Source organism: Ceratotherium simum, chromosome 33, assembly GCF_057802395.1.
Source record: "Ceratotherium simum simum isolate JZ-2026a chromosome 33, ASM5780239v1, whole genome shotgun sequence".
NCBI lineage: Eukaryota > Metazoa > Chordata > Mammalia > Perissodactyla > Rhinocerotidae > Ceratotherium > Ceratotherium simum.
This window is the reverse complement of record NC_141932.1, coordinates 1,798,610-1,810,371: the sequence shown is the minus strand read 5'-3', so window position 1 is coordinate 1,810,371 and position 11,762 is coordinate 1,798,610.

Sequence of the window (11,762 nt, the reverse complement as noted above, 5' to 3'; positions counted from 1 at the left end):
GCACAGGGAGTGGCTGTTAACCTGGGAGGAACTAATGCTTAAATTACTGAAAGTTAGCCATAATGATTAATTTAGGCAGAATTACCTAGAGGAAAACATGTCAGTGATCACTGAAAAAATACTTGGTGTCAACTGAAACATCCTCAGAGAATAGTGAGATCTGGAAGTGGGAGAACTAATCTGGGCACACATGGCTGTATGGAATTCCTGTCAGCCCTGGGGGTTCTGTCTTCCAAACTGCTGCACTTTAACAATAGAAGCTTGGAGAGCCATCAAGAATAAGAGAAAGCCACCATGAAATTGGCCAAAAGGGGGAAAAAGAACCAAGAGTCTTCAGTAGAAGATTTGTTGCTTTTGTATACACCTACTAGAATCCCTATTGTGTACCATACATTATTCTCACAATAAAGTGTATGAGACGCATGAAAAGACAGAGCCTTCTCTGTTTCACGGGATGAGGAAGGCAGTCAATAAAAATTGATAAAATAAGATGAAACGGTGGGCTGGGCCGGTGGCATAATAGTTCAAGTTCACACACTCCACTTCGGTGGCCCGGGGTTTGTGGGTTCAGATCCGGGGGTGGACCTATGCACCACTCATCAACCCATGTTATGGCGGCATCCCACATACAAAATAGAGGAAGATGGGCACAGATGTTAGCTCAGGACCACTCTTTGCCAAGCAAAAAGCAGAAGATTGGCAATGGGTGTTACTCAAGGCCAATCTTCCTCACCAAAAAAAAAAATGGTAGCTATAATAGACTCTCTAAAGGCCCAGGGTCGACCTACAGATGCATTTCAAAATTTTAACCACTCAGGCAGAGGAGCCTATGCTCGCAAACAGTGCTGTGGAGGAGCATCCAGAAAGGTAGGAATGAAAGGAGAAGCTTCTGGTTGTCAGGAGCCAGAGATGAGTGTCCTAAAGAAAAAAGATGAGTGGCCCAGTTACCTCGCTGCTCTGAAGGAAACCAGAACAAGTCACCAGAAAAAGGTGCCTCTTTGCCACATTGATTATTTTGAAATTGGCACTTAAGGCACAGCAGGTGCAAGAAGTATGCTCTGACTTTCCATTTTCTTCCTAAGAGCAGAAGATAAAACTCCCATGTCAAAGGTACCCTCCCTGTACCAGAAGGAAGGAAGACATCCTTCATCAGCAGAGACAGGTGAGAGCGGTGGGAGAATTGGGGGCCGAGCAATCAGACCAACAAAGCTTGTTAAACTAGCCCCTATCTTCCTCGTCACTTTTTCACCTCTACCCAAACCCCTTTGTCTTGTCCATTCTTCACAAATTTACTGATTCTTTCTCTAAGAGGTGTAAAAGCTTCCTACTATCGTCACTTTTTCAGGTCTTTCTCTTGAGAAGGCCCCCGTGTACTTGGAGACATTTAATAAAATGTGTATGCTCTTCTCCTGTTAATCTGTCTTATGTCAGTTTCAATCTTAGGCCCAGCCAGAGACCCTAAGAGGGTAGAGGAGAAGTTTTCCTCCCCCACAGCTGCTAGAATGTCCAGTGAGATAGTAAATGGAAAGTGGGCATTAGATGTTCACCATGGAAGTCATTGGTGTCCATGGCAAGAGAGAGCAGTTTTTGGAGCGATCTGGTAGATGACTTAAGAGTGTAATGAAATGAAGAGCAGACGTTAGGTGAAGATGTTGAAGGGATGCCTGCTGAAAGGACAAGTATTCACAGAAGTTCGACTCTGATGTGGCCCAAATTGAGGTCTCAAAGAGGAGCAACCATGTGATAGTACTAGAATTTTTTAAATAGACTTTTTTTTAGAGCATTTTTGGGTTCACAGCAAAATTAAGCAGAGTCCAGAGAGTCCCCATACACCCCCTGCTCTGCCCTCAATGCTCCCCCCGAAATGCACACGCACATACACACAGGCGCTCAGAGCCTCCCTCTTCCCCCACTGTCACCTCAACATCCAGCACCAGAGCAGTGTGTTGGTTACATTGGTTACAATGTGATTGACATTGATCATGGTCACCCAGAGTGCAGAGTTTACATTAGGTGAGTAACACCAAGGAGCATGATTGCTGGATCCTATGTTAAGAGTATGTTTAGTTTTGAAAGATACCGCCCATATTCATAGAGTTTCTTGAGATGGTAGCTGAGAGCATGTCAGCAGATTGAAGAATCAAGCCAATGAAGGTCCAAAGATGCCAGAAAGGAAAATGTCACTGAAGCAAAACCTTACCTCCACCCTCTTAGGTTTATGGCTGGTCCTGAGAAGAGAATTACATTAACACAAGACAGACTAAAAGGAGAAAAGCATACAAATTGAGGAAGACCGGCCCTGAGCTAACATCTATTGCCAATCCTCCTCCTTTTTTTTTTTTTTTTTCCCTTTTTCTCCCCAAAGCCCCAGTAGATAGTTGTATGTTATAGTTGCACATCCTGCTAGTTGCTGTATGTGGGACACGGCCTCAGCATGGCCCGACAAGCGGTGGGTCGGTGCGCGCCCGGGATCTGAACCCAGGCCGCCAGTAGCAGAGTGCGCGCACCTAACCGCTAAGCCACAGGGCCGGCCCCAAAACCTAAATGCTTTTACACTGGGTTGAACAATGAGAAGGTATTGTGGAAAACTAACTGCTGTGTGGGGAGGCTAAAGGAAGATAAGAATTATTTTCACAAGGTTTGTTTGTACAGAATTCTCAGCTTCCCATCCTTGACAATAAGAACGCCCCTCTCCTTCTGGCATAGGGAGGACATCTGTTGTGGTGGTGGCAGGGGCAGAGGGGCGGGGAGTTATCTCTTACTTCCAGGAAGAAAGGGTCAGTGTGCCCTTCCTGCACCTGCTGCTTGTTGGGTTTTGATTGTTTTTGTTGTTTTTTTATTTTTTTGTGTGTGTGAAGAAGATCAGCTCTGACCTAACATCCATGCCAATCCTCCTCTTTTTGCTGAGGAAGACTGGCCCTGGGCTAACATCCGTGCCCATCTTCCTCCACTTTATATGGGACGCCACCACAGCACGGCCTGACAAGCGGTGCATCGGTGCGAGCCCGGGATCCGAACCCGGGCCGCGGGCCGGCCCCTTTTTGTTTTTTGAAAAGTGTCTGTAGCTCAAAACAATACTCTGGTGTCCTTTACAGCCAAGTCTTTTATCTCGGGTTTGGCTTTTTATGGGAGGAAGGACATATTTCTCTGAGGGACACATTTTCTGACACGATGGGATGGGTAGAGAAGGATAAGATAGGAGCGGGCGGGCCTGTGCATATTCTTTTCTCATGTAGTGGGAAGATGATTTGGCTCTTGCTGGATGGGATCTAATTTCTGCATGAACAATCAGGCAAGATATCAGGTGAAAAGAGGGAGAGCGAAGGTTAGAAGGACACGGAGATGATTGGTTATAAATGCCAGGGTTTCCGGAGCAGCGATTTCATCAGAGGCACACGAACTTAAATGATTTCTGGACCACGTTTAAGGCCAATTTGGCCTACAGGTCATTTTGAGTTGCTTCCATCTGGCCACTTTTGGATTTCACACCCCGTCTCCTCACCACTAAACAGAAGATGGACAAACAGAACTCCACAGACAGCACCTCTAAAATGAAGGGAGACTCTCATTGGGCAAATTGTGACTCTTAAGTCGTGATCTGGGGTTGTTTTAAAAATTGAACTAAGAGTTAACACGACGAGGAGGGTGTGAAGGTACTTAATACCACTGAACTGTATGCTTATAATATAAACGGCTAAAATGATAAATTGTATGCGATGTATATTTTTACTGCAATTTTAAAAAACAAAACACTCTCTCCTTGACTTGGCATAAGGGAGTTTCTGGGTCTGTCGGAGAGGGTCATTAGCAATTTGAAATATTTTCTTCTTCTCGAAGCAAATAAAAATTGTAAATGACAGTAGGTGTATGTGCTATAATCGAAAAGGAAAGGCAAGGAGAATTTTAGCAGTGAGATGCATACCCTGTCCATCTTTCACAGCATTTACACTGTGAATTATGTGTAATTTCATTAGGGGGGATGGGGGGTGGCACTTGGAAACTCTGCAGAGCAACCAAGCCTGTTGCGAAATGTTTTGTTGGTGGCCACGGCAGACTGTGTGCAACCCCAAGGATGTACAGGATCTTGGTGGGGAGTAGGGGTGGGGAAGAGTTTCCTGTGTATGTCAGCAATCAGCAGGTGTAGCGGAGGAAAAATGATGTCCCCTCTATTACTCTTGAGTTCTTGCCTGAGACTCGTGTAACAAAAAGACAGATCAAGAAGAGAAAAACAGTTCATTAACGTGTGCATATCCTGCAGGAGAAAACTAAAGAAGTAACTCAAGATGGCAGCTCAGAATCCCAGCTTCTATAGCATCTTCAACAAAGAACAATAAAGTTGTAGAGAAATGACAGGAAAAAGGAAGGTAGGTTTAGGCTTCCAAGGTAGGCAAACTGTTGGAAGGTAAGTAGATAGGAAACTAGTGAAGTAAGGTTTGTTTGCCGGTTCTCTGGTGCCCTCTCTGGGCTGATAAGAATGTCTTCTTTTCTCCCTGTCCAGGGAGGATACCTTTCACCGGGGAGTTTTATCTCCCGCTTTTGGGAAGAAAAGGGAGAGTCAGAGTGTCCTTGTGCTTGCTATTTCTTAAGTGCCTAGAATTTAAAATAATCAGTGTGCCAAAGTGGCTTATTTGGGGGTGACATATTCTGGTTTCCTCCTTTCACAGGGAAAGCTGTTCTCTCATTATATAAAAATATGATATGTGTTCACGCTCCGCTTCATCGATGTTGTGTTTGGGCCTCCTGGCTTGGGCTAGTGGCTCCACGGCGAGCATCCTCCACAGACACAAGAGGCAAGTACAGTATATTCACAGCACCCAGCTCTGCCCCAGACTCCCCAGACCAGAGCTCCCCAAACCATCCTGATCCTGGTGTGCACATTTGTCACGTTCTCCTTGCTTCCTTCCATCTGGGTTCTTTATATGGGGCTATTGGTTCTGGCTAATAAACACCACTGTGCTTGTGGGAACACGTTTCCCCACTTTTAGTCCCTTCATGCTCATCAGTAATAACAACTCTGTCTCCAGGCTCTATTTTCCATGCTGGGGGAAAAGGTAATTTTCTCTAAATTTGTCACAAGGACTGGTGGTTTGTGTTCTCTGCAAAATATTCATAAGTCCATTCATGCATTATGGAAGGCTAAGCCTCCACTATGGAGCAGGGACCATTAGGTAATTCAGTGGTGTAATAAATTAGACAGACCCAGTAGCCCAGCCTTCATACAGGTTGTGACATATTTCAGTGATCGATCTTAGGACACACATTTCTCTTCATTCTAACAACTCTGAAATTAGGAGACATCATATACCGAATAGCATATTGTGGCTGAGCAGTTGTGATATAGATTCCATGGTTTGCACAGGCTTCATCCTAGTCCTAGTGCTTCAACTGAGTGAGACAAATTAGGCAGGAGAAGTTGCCAGATCCCCAGGAATGTAAGCAATGTAAAAGTAACAAGAGACTGTGACTGCCTCCTGTATCATGTAACACTAACATTAAGGCAACTTATCACAGCATTTTTCTTCCTGAATTGCCTATAAAACAATGGTTTTTATACAATCAGTGGCATCTTAGCATTGGTTTAAAAAAAAAAGATAGTTTAGCCAGTGCATAGTCTATAAGGATACCTCTATACAAATTGTTACATAATTTAAATTGGTGTAAATGCTGGGAGGTCAAGTTCAGGTGATTATGACAAAATACAACCAAAACAGCCTTCAGACTAGGTGGACTTGACCTAGTCTGAAGGCTCAAGAAAACAGTCCTTGAGAATGTATTTTTGTGTTTGAAATGAATATTCATCAGTGATTTACTACATGTAGGGAAGAGCATTCCAAAAAGAGAAAAATGCCTGTGAAGGGTTGGTGCTGGGAAGCCACGTGGGCATTCAGGAAAGAGAGAGAAAGGGCTGCGATAGAGTGGAGGATACTCATGTCCAGACAATGAACTGAGGAGATATAATAATTTGTGAAAATAACAACTTAGCTGACACATAAAACCAATGTATGCAATTTATAAATTGGAAATCATTAGAAATTGAATCTTAGTTTTATATAAACTACAATACTGTGATAAGGTTTTTTACATGGTAATAAAATCAGCGAGATGTAGTTCCATTTTTTTTTAAAATAATTTTATTTATTTATTTATTTTTCCCCCAAAGCCCCAGTAGATAGTTCTATGTCATAGCTGCACATCATCCTAGTTGCTGTATGTGGGACGTGGCCTCAGCATGGCCGGAGAAGCGGTGCATCGGTGCGCGCCCGGGATCCGAACCCCGGGCCGCCAGCAGAGGGCGCGCACTTAACCACTACGCCACCAGGCCGGCCCAGATGTAGTTCCATTTTAAAATTCAATTATTAAATCAGTTTCATCTTTTCAAAAAGTCGAATTGATAAGGATATTATATGAACTTTTAAAAATATATAATTTGTAAACATCTATACACATAAACCAAACGTTTAAAGACTCTTGAAAGTATGCAGAAACTCTGAGTCTCCTGTTTCTTTTTATCTGGTAACCTGGAAGTCAAGTCCATTATTCAAAATTACAGTTTAACTGTTTTTCCTTGAAAACCTCTGAGCAAGATTGTGTTTAGCAATGTAAAGAGCCAACCCCTTGTAAAGCATTAGAAGATTAATATTTATCTTTATGCTACATTAAGACAATTTTTTCCTTACATTATCATTAAGTGTCCTTTTCAAAAGTCTGATTCAAAAGTCCTGTTCAAAAGTTTTGTTTGTTTTCTTTTTAACCCTTAAAATTTGGTTAACCTTCAAATCCTTTCCAGACGAGGTCTACTAGACTTTTTCCAACCATGTTTTCTCATCCCTTGGCTCAATCGAAAGATGGAGTGACTGACTGTGTGTGCACAGACTGAATGATTTAACAAACTTTTCTTTTTCTAGCTGGGATTTGGGGTCCTTGACAATACCAGAGATTTGAACACAACCAGGTTGAACATCCATTTTCCAGAAATGTCTCCTCCACCAGGAAGTTGCAAACTCCAGGGACACTGACTTGTTTCAGCCAGTTCAGAACACTGTAGAGGGAGGGAAAAGAAAGGAGAGGAGGGCTACAAATAGGAAAAAGAGGGACAGGGTTTGGGTGGATTCACCAGCAAGGAAGTTTTCAGCTCCTCATAAGTTACCTGACACCAGAGTCCCCTAAGTGGACCCTGCAGTACTGCTTACTTACAGGACAAAAAGGAACTAAAGTTCTGTTTAACCAGTGGTCCTCTTTCTACACTTGTTACGACAATATGCAATTTAGACCCTAAGACTGCTCCCCTGAAAGAAGCGCTCACAAAGGATACCTTCTTAGGTACACCCATCAGTTGCTACAATGTCAATTATACTGTTTCCAGGTGCGTGAAATACAAATTAAATATGAGGCAGAATTCCCCCTGCTGAAAATGGAGAGATTCTCCTCATCCCTTTCGTCAGAGTATTTAGCTTAGAGAAGTTGTAAGCACTTTCTCATCTCTAAAATGCATCCCTTTGAAGACTAGATAGGCCTTCTGTCAGTTGGGCTTTTTCCCCCAGATTCACCACCCAGCACATCTTTCTTAAGCACCATAGCTTTAAAATGGAAGGATCCTGAGAGCCATCATTGTGTAATGCAAACATCAAGCGAGAGAGCTCCTCTATCTCCCAGTGCCAGTTCCCATGGGAGGGTAGGAGCCTGACCTCGGTGGGTACCTTGTTCAAAGTTGAAAAACTACTTCCTGTCATACAGATAAAAGAAGTTTGTTTTTCCTCCTGATAAAGCCAATAAGCTAACACAGATGGTCACCCCAATTACTAGCTAAAATTAAGATAAATTCTGCGTGACAAGTGGTGTGGAGTCCTCTTACTTGAGAACTATTATATTTATCTTGAAAACATGCATAATTGTGGGGCTGGCCACGTGGTGTAGTGGGTAAGTGCGCGCGCTCCAATGCTGGCAGCATGGGTTTGGGTCCCGGGCACGCACCGATGCACCGCTTGTCAGGCCATGCTGTGGCGGCATCCCATATAAAGTGGAGGAAGACGGACACGGATTTAGCCCAGGGCCAGTCTTCCTCAGCAAAAAGAGGAGGATTGGCATGGATGTTAGCTCAGGGCTGATGTTCCTCACAAAAAAAAAAAAAAAAAAAAAAAAAGATCAGTGGTTCCCAGGGAATGTGGGGGCAAGGGAGGGACAAACAGGCAAAATACAAAATACAGATTTTAGGATAGCAAAACTACTGAACGAGATACTACAATGGTGGATACATATCATTATAAATTTGTTCCAACTCAGAAGGTACAACACCAAGAGTGAACCCCAATGTTAACTATGGACACTGGGTGATACTGATGTATCAAAGTAGGTTCATCAATTGTGACAAATGTATTACTCTGCTGGTGGACAAGATAACGGAGGAGGCGATGCATGTGTGGGTGCAGGGGGTATATGTGAAATCTCTACCTTCCTCTTAATTGTGCTATGTACCTAAAACTGCTCTAAAAAAAGTCTTTAAGGGGCCGGCCCGGTGGCGCAGGGGGTTAAGTGCGCGCGCTCCGCTGCGGCAGCCCAGGGTTCGCTGGTTCGGATCCCGGGCGCGCACCTACGCACTGCTTGGCAAGCCATGCTGTGGCGGCGTCCCATATAAAGTGGAGGAAGATGGGCACAGATGTTAGCCCAGGGCCGTCTTCCTCGGCAAAAAAAGAGGAGGATTGGCGGATGTTAGCTCAGGGCTGATCTCCTCACAAAAAAAAAAAAAAAAAAAAAAAGTCTTTAAATAAAAAAATTAAAAATGTAAATATGAAACAAAACAGAACATTGGACCGAGGGTTAGGAAGCCTGGGTTTTACTTCCAATCCTGATACTAACTAGCTGTGCAAGTCACTTCCCCTCCCTGGGCCCTGACTTCTCTGTAGAAGAAAGCAGAGGGGTCTCATGACATCTAAGGCTTTTTCCTGTTCCAACTTTCTATGGTTAATACTAATTGTTTCTTTCTATTTTAAAGCTATAAAGGGCCCTCAGAACTTTTGTAGGATTTTTGTATATCAGATCAAATAAAATGGAATAATATGGCCACACACACACACACACACACACACAAACTAGTCATATCTATTAAAATGAAGAGAAAAAAAGATTAGGAAGTGACAAGTTTTGAATGTTTGTTTTTTAGACAGTTTAATTCAGACATAATTGACTTAAACTGCTCATATTTAAAACATATATTTTGATGTTTATTGGCTTCGAGTAGTGAAACTAGAGGTTTCCTCCTGCCCTTTTCAATTTATCCTTCTCACCATATGAAAGGACTCATAACAGGACATACTCTACCCTTTGTAATGGCTACTTCTGAATATATCAAAAATGGGAAAGACTGTTAGGAAGTCATTACTCTGTCAGTATTTATCAGTTTATGGTCGTTCTTGTTTCATCTATCCCCAAGCACTTAGTGACTGATTTTATTCATAATCCCAGATATCAGGTCATTCTACACAAAACCCCTTCAGAATGTGTTCCTAAATGTAAAGGCTCTTATCTAACTCCAATAACATCGCCACATAAAATCACAATATTTAAAATACAATAAATTGTTCTAAGTGCTGAATTTTGTCAGTTGTAGTCGTTATTTAATGCAGATTGACTGTAATCCAGATGCAAAATTTATCCTTAGGTGTATCCTACAAGTCTTTTAACCTATATGTATCACTTCCCACTTTTTAATTCTTATTCTTCACTTGAAGTTGCTAAACCATTTGTCCATTAGATTTTGCCACAATCCAGATTTGGCTTGTTGATTCTTCATACTGTTTAACATGCTCACCCCTTCCGCCACATTTCTTGTACACTAGCTATGCTCAACATCATGAAACATCAGGGAAATGCATCTAAAGCAACAGTGAGATACTGCTACACATTCGCTAAAAGGGTCAAAATTTTAAGACTAACCACAGCCACTTAGCAAGGATAAGGGAGAACTGGAAATCTCATACAGTGCTGGTTGGAATACAAAAGGGAACAATCATTTTAGATGACAATTTGGTGTTTCTTAACAAGTTATATATTCACCTACACTCTGACTCAGGTATCGTACTTCGAGGTACTAACACAAGAGGAAGGAATCCTATCAATATGAAGAATGTATCTAATTTCTGCAGCAGTTTTATTTGCAATAGCCAAAACTGGAAACAATGAAAAGATCCATAAACAGATTAACAAATAAATATGATATATCACTAGAACATATTTCTCAACATAAAAAGAATGAATTACTCATATAAGCACCATTGGTGAATTTCAAAATAAATATGTCACATGAGAGTACCTAAAGTAAAGAAACACTAAACACTTTATGATTTCAATCATATAAAATTCTAGAATATGCAGACTAATCTATTATAATGAAAAGCAAATCAGGGGCTGCCTGAAGGACAGGGAGATTAAAGGACACAAGGTAAATATGGGGGTGATGGAAAGGTTTTATCATCATGATTGATGGTTTCATGGGTTTATATGAATGTCAAAATTTATCAAATTGTACGGTTTAAATATGGATAGTTTATTCCATGTCATAATAAAACTTTAAAGATAATGGTTCAGGGGCCGGCCCGGTGCCATAGTGGTTAAGTTCGTGTGCTCCGCTTCAGTGGCCTGGGGTTTGCACATTTGGATCCCGGGCACAGACCTATGCACCGCTCATCAAGCCATGCTGTGGTGGCATCCCATACACAAAATAGAGGAAGATTGGCACAGATGTTAGCTCAGGGAAAATCTTCCTCAGCAAGAAGAGGAAGACTGGCAGCAGATGTTGGCTGATCTTCCTCACCAAAAAAAAAAGGTTCAAATTAAAAGTGTGGATTTCCTGCTCTTTAGAAAATCAGGTTTGGTAACCATACTGACTCCACCATCTCTCTCCTCATGCGAGGAGCACTTACCTCAGTGGCAGCAAAAATAGGTGAGCCATGAAGGCTGTTTCCGCCAGAAATACCAGCCAGGTCACAAGACCACATACTGGACTAAGAGATCTCCCTTTCTCTTTCCTTGTTTTCCTGCTTCTGAGGCAATAGCCTTAAATAAACAGCCCAGAGAGGCCACAGGAATCCACAAAACCTTTAGATTATTTTCTCTGACAAGGCCCTCAGCGACACAAGATACACAGTTCTGGAGATCCTGAGAATTTTTCTACCTGCTTGTCCTTCACAGCCATAGTGACTAAACACTATGGATAACCTTTTAAAAGAGGCACATTCTAACCAGTCTGTTGCAGTCTCCTGCACTCTCTATTAATCCAGTGTTTCGGTAACAATTCTCATTCCCCTAGCCTTTATAATCTTAAAACCAGTGATGTTCCCCTACAGAATTTAGGACATCAGGTCCATGGCTCTGCTGCAGCACCTGGGGAACCAATTTCCCTCAGAAGTGCTGAGCACAATGCAGTGTACCCTGTGGACAAGAGAACAAGTTCATGTTGTTCTCAGAAGCACTGAAGGTTGTCACAACAACCAACAACTGCCCCCTCTTCAGGTTGAACTCTGAACCTACAAAATATCATGGCATCCAAGTTACAAATTAGGACCACAGAGCCCTGCAGTCTTTCCTTGAAGGTTTTGAGCAACAATGCAAATAAGGCCAAAACGGGAGAGGTTTATTCTGCCATCATACTGCCCCTTCCGAGGCACACACGGTTTGAGATCTCAACCAAAGCTGTTCACTCTTCGCTTTGGCAAACCCAGTTAACTTCAAACCGCCCCACACAGTGAACAGAATCCCCAAGATTAATG